This window comes from Chiloscyllium plagiosum, unplaced genomic scaffold (assembly GCF_037043375.1).
Source record: "Chiloscyllium plagiosum isolate Xiang-an unplaced genomic scaffold, Cpla_swu_hap1 HiC_scaffold_1, whole genome shotgun sequence".
NCBI classification, from domain to species: Eukaryota; Metazoa; Chordata; class Chondrichthyes; order Orectolobiformes; family Hemiscylliidae; genus Chiloscyllium; species Chiloscyllium plagiosum.
In genome coordinates this window covers 12,219,868-12,232,618 of record NW_028270139.1, presented here as the reverse complement: position 1 = coordinate 12,232,618, position 12,751 = coordinate 12,219,868, and positions in this window count along the sequence as shown.

The window sequence follows — 12,751 nt, the reverse complement described above, 5'->3', positions numbered from 1 at the left end:
TCACCCTCCTCCACCTTCCCCCCCACATCACCCTCCTCCCCCACATCACCCCCTCCCCTCCCCCCCCACATCACCCCTTCCCCTCACATCACCCCCGTCCCCTCCTTCCCCCCCACATCACCCTCCTCCACTACATCACCCCCTCCCCTGCCCCCCACATCAACCCCCTCCCCTCCCCCCCACATCACCCCCCTCCCCCCACATCACCCCCCCTCCTCCACCACATCACCCCCCACATCACCCTCCTCCACCTTCCCCCCCACATCACCCTCCTCCCCCACATCACCCCCTCCCCTCCCACATCACCCCTTCCCCTCACATCACCCCCGTCCCCTCCTTCCCCCCCACATCACCCTCCTCCACTACATCACCCCCTCCCCTCCCCCCCACATCACCCCTCCCCTCCTCCACCACATCACCCCCCTCCCCTCCTTCCCCCCCCCACATCACCCTCCGCCACCATCCTCCACATCAACCCCCTCCCCTCCCCCCCACATCACCTCCCCTCCCCCACATCACCCCCCTCCTCCACCACATCACCCCCTCCCCTCCTTCCCCCCACATCACCCTCCTCCACCTTCCCCCCATCACCCTCCTCCACCCCCCGCACATCACCCTCCTCCACCACATCAACCCCCTCCCCTCCCCCACCACATCACGCCCCCTCCTCCTTGCCCCCCACATCACCCTCCTCCACCACACCAACACCCTCCCCTCCCCCCACATCAACCCACCTCCCCCCACATCAACCCCCTCCACCACATCAAGCCCCTCCCCTCCCCCATCACCCCCCACCTCCACATCAACCCCCTCCCCCATCACCCCCCCTCACCACAGATCACCCTCCCTCCTCCACCACATCACACCCCCTCCCCTCCTCCACATCACTCCCCCTCCCCTCCCCCAACATCACAACTCTCCACCCCACATCACCGCCTCCCCTCCCCCACACATCACCCCCCCTTCCCCCCACATCACACCCCCTCCCCCCCCACATCACACCCCTCCCCCCCACATCACCCCCCCCACATCACCCCCCTAACCCTCCACCCCACATCAACCCCCTCCCCTCCCCATCACTCCCCTCCCACCCTCCCCCACATCACCCCACTCCCACCCCCCCCCACATCACCCCACTCCCACCCCCCCCCCACATCACCCCCTCCCAACACCCTCCCCACATCAGCCCCCTCCCCTCCCCCTCCGCACATCACCCCCCTCCCCCTCCCCACATCACCCCCTCCCCTCCCCCACCCCACATCACCCCCTCCCCTCTCCACATCAACCCCTCCCCTCCCCCTCCCCAAATCACCCCCTCCACCCATCACCCCCTCCCCCTCCCCACATCACCCCCCCTCCGCTCCCCCTTCCCACATCACCCCCCTCCGCTCCCCCTCCCCACAACACCCCCCTCCCCTCCCCACATCTCCCCCCTCCCCTCATCACCTCCCTCCCCACATCACCCCCCTCCCCTCCCCTCATCACCCCCCTCCCCTCCCCACATCACCCCACTCCCCTCCCCACATCACCCCCCTCCCCTCCCCCCCACATCACGCCCCCCTCCCCCCACATCACGCCCCCTCCTCCTTGCCCCCCACATCACCCTCCTCCACCACACCAACACTCTCCCCTCCCCCCACATCAACCCACCTCCCCCCACATCAACCCCCTCCACACTACACCCCCCACCCCTCCCCACATCACCCCCTCCCCTCATCACCCCCCTCCCCTCCCCTCCCCACATCACCCCCCCCTCCCCTCATCACCCCCCTCCCCTCCCCTCCCCACATCACCCCCCTCCCCTCCCCTCCCCACATCACCCCCCTCCCCTCCCCTCCCCACATCACCCCCCTCCCCTCCCCTCCCCACATCACCCCCCTCCCCTGCCCACATCACCCCCCTCCCCTCCCCTCCCCTCGGAACATCACCCCCCTCCTCTCCCCTCCCCTCCCCACATCGCCCCCCACCCCTCCCCTCGGCACATCACCACCCTCCCCTCCCTTCGCCACAGCACCCCCTCCCCTCCCCTCGGCACATCACCCCCCCTCCCCTCCCCTCCCCTCCCCACATCACCCCCCCTCCCCTCCCCTCATCACCCCCCTCCCCTCGGCACATCACCCCCCTCCCCTCCCCTCCCCACATCACCCCCCTCCCCTCCCCACATCACCCCCCTCCCCTCGGCACATCACACCCCTCCTCTCCCCTCCCCTCCCCACATCGCCCCCCCTCCCCTCCCCTCGGCACATCACCCCCCCTCCCCTCCCTTCGCCACAGCACCCCCCTCCCCTCCCCTCGGCACAGCACCCCCCTCCCCTCCCCTCGGCACATCACCCCCCTCGCCACATCACCCCTCTCCCCTCCCCTCCCCACATCACCCCCCTCCCCTCCCCTCCCCACATCACCCGCCTCCCCTCCCCTCACCACATCACCCCCCTCCCCTCCTCTCCCCACATCACCCCCCTCCCCTCACCACATCACACGCCTCCTCTCCCCTCACCACATCACCCCCCTCCCCTCCTCTCCCCACATCACTCCCCTCCCCACATCAGCCCCCTCCCCTCCCCTCCCCACATCACCCCCCTCCCCTCCCCACATCACCCCCCTCCCCTCCTCTCCCCACCCCCCTCCCCTCCCCTCCCCACATCACCCCCCTCCCCTCCCCTCATCACCCCCCTCCCCTCGGCACATCACCCCCCTCCCCTCGGCACATCACCCCCCTCCCCTCGGCACATCACCCCCTCCCCTCGGCACATCACCCCCTCCCCTCCCCTCGGCACATCACCCCCCCTCCCCTCCCCTCCCCACATCATCCCCCCTCCCCTCCCCTCATCACCCCCCTCCCCTCGGCACATCACCCCCCTCCCCTCCCCTCCCCACATCATCCCCCTCCCCTCCCCACATCACCCCCCCCCCTCCCCTCCCCTCGGCACATCAGCCCCCTCCTCTCCCCTCCCCTCCCCACATCGCCCCCCTCCCCTCCCCTCGGCACATCACCCCCCTCCCCTCCCTTCGCCACAGCATCCCCCTCCCTACCCTCGCCACATCACCCCTCTCCCCTCCCCTCCCCACATCACCCCCCTCCCCTCCCCTCCCCACATCACCCCCCTCCCCTCCCCTCCCCACATCACCCCCCTCCCCTCCCCACATCACCCCCCTCCCCACCCCACATCACCCCCCTCCCCACCCCACATCACCCCCCTCCCCACCTCACATCACCCCCCTCCCATCTCTCCCTCCCCTCCCCACCCCTCTCCCCTCCCCTCCCCACATCACCCGCCTCCCCTCCCCTCATCACCCCCTCCCCTCCCCTCCCCACCCGTCTCCCCTCCCCTCCCCACATCACCCGCCTCCCCTCCCATCACCCCCCTCCCCTCCTCTCCCCACATCACCCGCCTCCCCTCTCCTCACCACATCACCCCCCTCCCCTCCTCTCCCCACATCACTCCCCTCCCCTCCTCTCCCCACATCACTCCCCTCCCCTCCCCACATCACCCCCCTCCCCTCCCCTCCCCACATCACCCCCCTCCCCTCCTCTCCCCACCCCCCTCCCCTCCCCTCATCACCTCCCTCCCCTCCCCTCCCCACATCACCCACCCTCCCCTCCCCTCATCACCCCCTCCCCTCGGCACATCACCCCCCTCCCCTCGGCACATCACCCCACATCACCCCCCCTCCCCTCCCCTCATCACCCCCCTCCACTCGGCACATCACCCCCCTCCTGTCCCCTCCCCACATCACCCCCCTCCCCTCCCCACATCACCCCCCTCCCCTCCCCTCGGCACATCACCCCCTCCTCTCCCCTCCCCTCCCCACATCGCCCCCCTCCCCTCCCCTCGGCACATCACCCCCCTCCCCTCCCTTCGCCACAGCACCCCCCTCCCCTCCCCTCGGCACATCACCCCCCTCGCCACATCATCCCTCTCCCCTCCCCTCCCCACATCACCCCCCTCCCCTCCCCTCAAAACATCACCCCCCTCCCCACATCTCTCCCTCCCCTCCCCTCTCCCCTCCCCTCCCCACATCACCCGCCTCCCCTCCCCTCCCCACCCGTCTCCTCTCCCCTCCCCACATCACCCGCCTCCCCTCCCCTCACCACATCACCCCCTCCCCTCCCCTCCCCACCCGTCTCCCCTCCCCTCCACACATCACCCGCCTCCCCTCCCCTCACCACATCACCCCCCTCCCCTCCTCTTCCCACATCACCCGCCTCCCCTCCCGTCACCACATCACACGCCTCCCCTCCCCTCACCACATCAACCCCCTCCCCTCCTCTCCCCACATCACTCCCCTCCCCTCCCCACATCAGCCCCCTCCCCTCCCCTCCCCACATCAGCCCCCTCCCCTCCCCACATCAGCCCCCTCCCCTCCCCTCCCCACATCACCCCCTCCCCTCTCCACATCAACCCCTCCCCTCCCCTCTCCACATCAACCCCTCCCCTCCACCTCCCCACATCACCCCCTCCCCCCATCACCCCCTCCCCCTCCCCACATCACCCCCCCTCTGCTCCCCCTCCCCACATCACCCCCCTCCGCTCCCCCTCCCCACATCACCCCCTCCGCTCCCCCTCCCCACAACACCCCCCTCCCCTCCCCACATCACCCCCCTCCCCTCATCACCTCCCTCCCCACATCACCCCCCCTCCCCTCCCCTCCCCTCCCCTCATCACCCCCCTCCCCTCCCCACATCACCCCCCTCCGCTCCCCCCCACATCATGCCCCCCTCCCCTCACATCACGCCCCGTCCTCCTTGCCCCCCACATCACCCTCCTCCACCACACCAACACCCTCCCCTCCCCCCACATCAACCCACCTCCCCCCACATCAAACCCTCCCCACAACACCCCCCTCCCCTCCCCTCATCACCCCCCTCCCCTCCCCTCCCCACCCGTCTCCCCTCCCCTCCACACATCACCCGCCTCCCCTCCCCTCACCACATCACCCCCCTCCCCTCCTCTCCCCACATCACCCGCCTCCCATCCCCTCACCACATCACACGCCTCCCCTCCCCTCACCACATCAACCCCCTCCCCTCCTCTCCCCACATCACTCCCCTCCCCTCCCCACATCAGCCCCCTCCCCTCCCCTCCCCACATCACCCCCTCCCCTCCACATATCAGCCCCCTCCCCTCCCCTCCCCACATCATCCCCTCCCCTCTCCACATCAACCCCTCCCCTCCCCCTCCCCACATCAACCCCTCCCCTCTCCACATCAACCCCTCCCCTCCACCTCCCCACATCACCCCCTCCCCCCATCACCCCCTCCCCCTCCCCACATCACCCCCCCTCCGCTCCCCCTCCCCACATCACCCCCCTCCGCTCCCCCTCCCCACATCACCCCCCTCCGCTCCCCCTCCCCACATCTCCCCCCTCCGCTCGCCCTCCCCACATCACCCCCCTCCGCTCCCCCTCCCCACAACACCCCCCTCCCCTCATCACCACCCTCCCCACATCACCCCCCCTCCCCTCCCCTCCCCTCATCACCCCCCTCCCCTCCCCGCATCACCCCCCTCCCCTCCCCTCCCCGCATCACCCCCCTCCCCTCCCCACATCACCCCCCTCCCCTCCCCCCCACATCATGCCCCCCTCCCCTCACATCACGCCCCCTCCTCCTTGCCCCCCACATCACCCTCCTCCACCACACCAACACCCTCCCCTCCCCCCACATCAACCCACCTCCCCCCACATCAAACCCTCCCCACAACACCCCCCTCCCCTCCCCTCATCACCCCCCTCCCCTCCCCTCCCCACCCGTCTCCCCTCCCCTCCACACATCACCCGCCTCCCCTCCCCTCACCACATCACCCCCCTCCCCTCCTCTCCCCACATCACCCGCCTCCCATCCCCTCACCACATCACACGCCTCCCCTCCCCTCACCACATCAACCCCCTCCCCTCCTCTCCCCACATCACTCCCCTCCCCTCCCCACATCACCCCCCTCCCCTCCCCTCCCCACATCACCCCCTCCCCTCCCCATATCAGCCCCCTCCCCTCCCCTCCCCACATCATCCCCTCCCCTCTCCACATCAACCCCTCCCCTCCCCCTCCCCACATCAACCCCTCCCCTCCCCTCTCCACATCAACCCCTCCCCTCCACCTCCCCACATCACCCCCTCCCCCCATCACCCCCTCCCCCTCCCCACATCACCCCCCCTCCGCTCCCCCTCCCCACATCACCCCCCTCCGCTCCCCCTCCCCACATCACCCCCCTCCGCTCCCCCTCCCCACATCACCCCCCTCCGCTCCCCCTCCCCACATCACCCCCCTCCGCTCCCCCTCCCCACATCACCCCCCTCCGCTCCCCCTCCCCACAACACCCCCCTCCCCTCATCACCACCCTCCCCACATCACCCCCCCTCCCCTCCCCTCCCCTCATCACCCCCCTCCCCTCCCCTCCCCGCATCACCCCCCTCCCCTCCCCTCCCCGCATCACCCCCCTCCCCTCCCCACATCACCCCCCTCCCCTCCCCCCCACATCATGCCCCCCTCCCCTCACATCACGCCCCCTCCTCCTTGCCCCCCACATCACCCTCCTCCACCACACCAACACCCTCCCCTCCCCCCACATCAACCCACCTCCCCCCACATCAAACCCTCCCCACAACACCCCCCTCCCCTCCCCTCATCAACCCCCTCCCCTCCCCTCATCACCCCCCTCCCCTCCCCTCATCACCCCCCTCCCCTCCCCTCCCCACATCACCCCCGCACCCCTCCCCTCATCACCCCCCTCCCCTCGGCACATCACCCCCTTCCCCTCCCCTCCCCACATCACCCCCCTCCCCTCCCCACATCACTCCCCTCCCCTCCCCTCGGCACATCACCCCCCTCCTCTCCCCTCCCCTCCCCTCCCCTCCCCACATCGACCCCCTCCCCTCCCCTCGGCACATAACCCCCCTCCCCTCCCTTCGCCACAGCACCCCCCTCCCCTCCCCTCGGCACATCACCCCCCTCGCCACATCACTCCCCTCCCCTCGGCACATCACCCCCCTCGCCACATCACCCCCCTCCCCTCCCCACATCACCCGCCTCCCCTCCCCTCACCACATCACCCCCCTCCCCTCCTCTCCCCACATCACCCGCCTCCCCTCCCCTCCCCACATCACCCGCCTCCCCTCCCCTCACCACATCACTCCCCTCCCCTCCTCTCCCCACATCACCCCCCTCCCCTCCTCTCCCCACATCACCCCCCTCCCCTCCCCACATCAGCCCCCTCCCCTCCCCTCCCCACATCACCCCCCTCCCCTCCCCACATCACACCCCTCCCCTCCTCTCCCCACCCCCCTCCCCTCCCCTCATCACCCCCCTCCCCTCCCCACCCCACATCACCCCCCCTCCCCTCCCCTCATCACCCCCCTCCCCTCGGCACATCACCCCCCTCCCCTCCCCACATCACCCCCCTCCCCTCCCCTCGGCACATCACCCCCCTCCTCTCCCCTCCCCTCCCCACATCGCCCCCCTCCCCTCTCCTCGGCACATCACCCCCCTCCCCTCCCTTCGCCACAGCACACCCCTCCCCTCCCCTCGGCACATCACCCCCCTCGGCACATCACCCCTCTCCCCTCCCCTCATCACCCCCCTCCCCTCCCCTCCCCACATCACCCCCCTCCCCTCCCCTCCCCACATCACCCTCCTCCGCTCCCCACCCCACATCACCCCCCTCCCCTCCCCACCCCACATCACCCCCCTCCCCTCCCCACCCCACATCACCCCCCTCCCCTCCCCTCCCCACATCAACCCCCTCACCTCCCCTCCCCTCGGCACATCACCCCCCTCCTCTCCCCTCCCCTCCCCACATCGCCCCCCTCCCCTCCCCTCGGCACATCACCCCCCTCCCCTCCCTTCGCCACAGTACCCCCCTCCCCTCCCCTCGGCACATCACCCCCCTCGCCACATCACCCCTCTCCCCTCCCCTCATCACCCCCCTCCCCTCCCCTCCCCACATCACCCCCCTCCCCTCCCCTCCCCACATCACCCTCCTCCCCTCCCCACACCACATCACCCCCCTCCCCTCCCCACCCCACATCACCCCCCTCCCCTCCCCACCCCACATCACCCCCCTCCCCTCCCCACATCACCCCCCTCCCCACATCACTCCCTCCCCTCCCTACCCCTCTCCCCTCCCCTCCCCACATCACCCGCCTCCCCTCCCCTCCCTACCCCTCTCCCCTCCCCTCCCCACATCACCCGCCTCCCCTCCCCTCACCACATCACCCCCTCCCCTCCCCTCCCCACCCGTCTCCCCTCCCCTCCCCACATCACCCGCCTCCCCTCCCCTCACCACATCACACCCCTCCCCTCCTCTCCCCACATCACCCCCCTCCCCTCCCCACATCACCCCCCTCCCCTCCCCACATCACCCCCCTCCCCTCCTCTCCCCACCCCCTCCCCTCCCCACCCTCTCCCCTCCCCACATCACCCCCCTCCCCTCCCCCCCCACATCACCCCCCTCCCCTCCCCCCCACATCACACCCCTCCCCTCCACATCACACCCCTCCCCTCCCCCCACATCAACCCCCTCCCCTCCCCCCCCACATCAACCCCTCCCCCCCACATCAACCCCTCCCCCCCCACATCACCCCCCTCCCCTCCTCCCCACATCACACCCCTCCCCTCCCCCCCCCACATCACCCCCCTCACCCTCCCCCCCCCCACATCACCCCCCTCACCCTCCCCCCCCACATCACCCCCCCTCACCCCCCCACCCACATCACCCCCCCTCCCCCCCACATCACCCCCCTCCCCTCCCCTCCCCACATCACCCCCGCTCCCCTCCCCTCATCACCCCCCTCCCCTCGGCACATCACCCCCCTCCCCTCCCCTCCCCTCGGCACTCCCCTCCCCTCCCCTCGGCACATCACCCCCCTCCTCTCCCCTCCCCTCCCCACATCGACCCCCTCCCCTCCCCTCGGCACATCACCCCCCTCCCCTCCCCTCGGCACATCACACCCCTTGGCACATCACCCCCCCTCCACTCCCCTCCCCACATCACCCCCCCTCCCCTCCCCTCGGCACATCACCCCCCTCCTCTCCCCTCCCCTCCCCACACCGACCCCCTCCCCTCCCCTCGGCACATCACCCCCCTCCCCTCCCCTTGGCACATCACCCCCCCCCCTCCCCTCCCCACATCGCCCCCCTCCCCTCCCCTCGGCACATCACCCCCCTCCCCTCCCTTCGCCACAGCACCCCCCTCCCCTCCCCTCGGCACATCACCCCCCTCGCCACATCACCCCTCTCCCCTCCCCTCCCCACATCACCCCCCTCCCCTCCCCTCCCCACATCACCCGCCTCCCCTCCCCTCCCCACATCACCCCCCTCCTCTCCCCTCCCCTCCCCACATCGCCCCCCTCCCCTGCCCTCGGCACATCACCCCCCTCCCCTCCCTTCGCCACAGCACCGCCCTCACCTCCCCTCGGCACATCACCCCCCTCGGCACATCACCCCCCCTCCCCTCCCCTCCCCACATCACCCCCCCTCCCCTCCCCTCATCACCCCCCTCCCCTCGGCACATCACCCCCCTCCCCTCCCCACATCACCCCCCTCCCCTCCCCACATCAACCCCGTCCCCTCCCCTCCCCTCGGCACATCACCCCCCTCCTCTCCCCTCCCCTCCCCTCCCCACATCGACCCCCTCCCCTCCCCTCGGCACATAACCCCACTCCCCTCCCTTCGCCACAGCACCCCCCTCCCCTCCCCACATCAACCCCGTCCCCTCCCCTCCCCTCGGCACATCACCCCCCTCCTCTCCCCTCCCCTCCCCTCCCCACATCGACCCCCTCCCCTCCCCTCCCCACAACACCCCCCTCCCCACATCTCCCCCCTCCCCTCATCACCTCCCTCCCCACATCACCCGCCTCCCCTCCCCTCACCACATCACCCCCTCCCCTCCCCTCCCCACCCGTCTCCCCTCCCCTCCACACATCAGCCGCCTCCCCTCCCCTCACCACATCACCCCCCTCCCCTCCTCTTCCCACATCACCCGCCTCCCCTCCCCTCACCACATCACACGCCTCCCCTCCCCTCACCACATCAACCCCCTCCCCTCCTCTCCCCACATCACTCCCCTCCCCTCCCCACATCAGCCCCCTCCCCTCCCCTCCCCACATCACCCCCTCCCCTCCCCACATCAGCCCCCTCCCCTCCCCTCCCCACATCACCCCCTCCCCTCTCCACATCAACCCCTCCCCTCCCCCTCCCCACATCAACCCCTCCCCTCCCCTCTCCACATCAACCCCTCCCCTCCACCTCCCCACATCACCCCCTCCCCCCATCACCCCCTCCCCCTCCCCACATCACCCCCCCTCTGCTCCCCCTCCCCACATCACACCCCTCCGCTCCCCCTCCCCACATCACCCCCCTCCGCTCCCCCTCCCCACATCACCCCCCTCCGCTCCCCCTCCCCACAACACCCCCCTCCCCTCCCCACATCACCCCCCTCCCCTCATCACCTCCCTCCCCACATCACCCCCCCCTCCCCTCCCCTCCCCTCCCCTCATCACCCCCCTCCCCTCCCCTCCCCTCATCACCCCCCTCCCCTCCCCACATCACCCCCCTCCGCTCCCCCCCACATCATGCCCCCCTCCCCTCACATCACGCCCCGTCCTCCTTGCCCCCCACATCACCCTCCTCCACCACACCAACACCCTCCCCTCCCCCCACATCAACCCACCTCCCCCCACATCAAACCCTCCCCACAACACCCCCCTCCCCTCCCCTCATCACCCCCCTCCCCTCCCCTCCCCACCCGTCTCCCCTCCCCTCCACACATCACCCGCCTCCCCTCCCCTCACCACATCACCCCCCTCCCCTCCTCTCCCCACATCACCCGCCTCCCATCCCCTCACCACATCACACGCCTCCCCTCCCCTCCCCACATCACCCCCCTCCCCACATCACTCCCTCCCCTCCCTACCCCTCTCCCCTCCCCTCCCCACATCACCCGCCTCCCCTCCCCTCCCTACCCCTCTCCCCTCCCCCCCCCACATCACCCGCCTCCCCTCCCCTCATCACCCCCTCCCCTCCCCTCCCCACCCGTCTCCCCTCCCCTCCCCACATCACCCGCCTCCCCTCCCCTCCCCACCCGTCTCCCCTCCCCTCCCCACATCACCCGCCTCCCCTCCCCTCACCACATCACACCCCTCCCCTCCTCTCCCCACATCACTCCCCTCCCCTCCCCACATCACCCCCCTCCCCTCCCCACATCACCCCCCTCCCCTCCTCTCCCCACCCCCTCCCCTCCCCACCCTCTCCCCTCCCCACCCTCTCCCCTCCCCACATCACCCCCCTCCCCTCCCCCCCCACATCACCCCCCTCCCCTCCCCCCCACATCACACCCCTCCCCTCCCCCCCACATCACACCCCTCCCCTCCCCCCACATCAACCCCCTCCCCTCCCCCCCCACATCAACCCCTCCCCCCCACATCAACCCCTCCCCCCCCACATCACCCCCCTCCCCTCCTCCCCACATCACCCCCCTCCCCTCCCCCCCCCACATCACCCCCCTCACCCTCCCCCCCCCACATCACCCCCCTCACCCTCCCCCCCCACATCACCCCCCCTCACCCCCCCACCCACATCACCCCCCCTCCCCCCCACATCACCCCCCTCCCCTCCCCTCCCCACATCACCCCCGCTCCCCTCCCCTCATCACCCCCCTCCCCTCGGCACATCACCCCCCTCCCCTCCCCTCCCCACATCACTCCCCTCCCCTCCCCTCGGCACTCCCCTCCCCTCCCCTCGGCACATCACCCCCCTCCTCTCCCCTCCCCTCCCCACATCGACCCCCTCCCCTCCCCTCGGCACATCACCCCCCTCCCCTCCCCTCGGCACATCACACCCCTTGGCACATCACCCCCGCTCCACTCCCCTCCCCGCATCACCCCCCCTCCCCTCGGCACATCACCCCCCCTCCTCTCCCCTCCCCTCCCCACACCGACCCCCTCCCCTCCCCTCGGCACATCACCCCCCTCCCCTCCCCTTGGCACATCACCCCCTCCCCTCCCCTCCCCACATCGCCCCCCTCCCCTCCCCTCGGCACATCACCCCCCTCCCCTCCCTTCGCCACAGCACCCCCCTCCCCTCCCCTCGGCACATCACCCCCCTCGCCACATCACCCCTCTCCCCTCCCCTCCCCACATCACCCCCCTCCCCTCCCCTCCCCACATCACCCGCCTCCCCTCCCCTCCCCACATCACCCCCCTCCTCTCCCCTCCCCTCCCCACATCGCCCCCCTCCCCTGCCCTCGGCACATCACCCCCCTCCCCTCCCTTCGCCACAGCACCCCCCTCACCTCCCCTCGGCACATCACCCCCCTCGGCACATCACCCCCCCTCCCCTCCCCTCCCCACATCACCCCCCCTCCCCTCCCCTCATCACCCCCCTCCCCTCGGCACATCACCCCCCTCCCCTCCCCTCCCCACATCACCCCCCTCCCCTCCCCACATCAACCCCGTCCCCTCCCCTCCCCTCGGCACATCACCCCCCTCCTCTCCCCTCCCCTCCCCTCCCCACATCGACCCCCTCCCCTCCCCTCGGCACATAACCCCACTCCCCTCCCTTCGCCACAGCACCCCCCTCCCCTCCCCACATCAACCCCGTCCCCTCCCCTCCCCTCCCCTCGGCACATCACCCCCCTCCTCTCCCCTCCCCTCCCCTCCCCACATCGACCCCCTCCCCTCCCCTCCCCACAACACCCCCCTCCCCTCCCCACATCTCCCCCCTCCCCTCATCACCTCCCTCCCCACATCACCCGCCTCC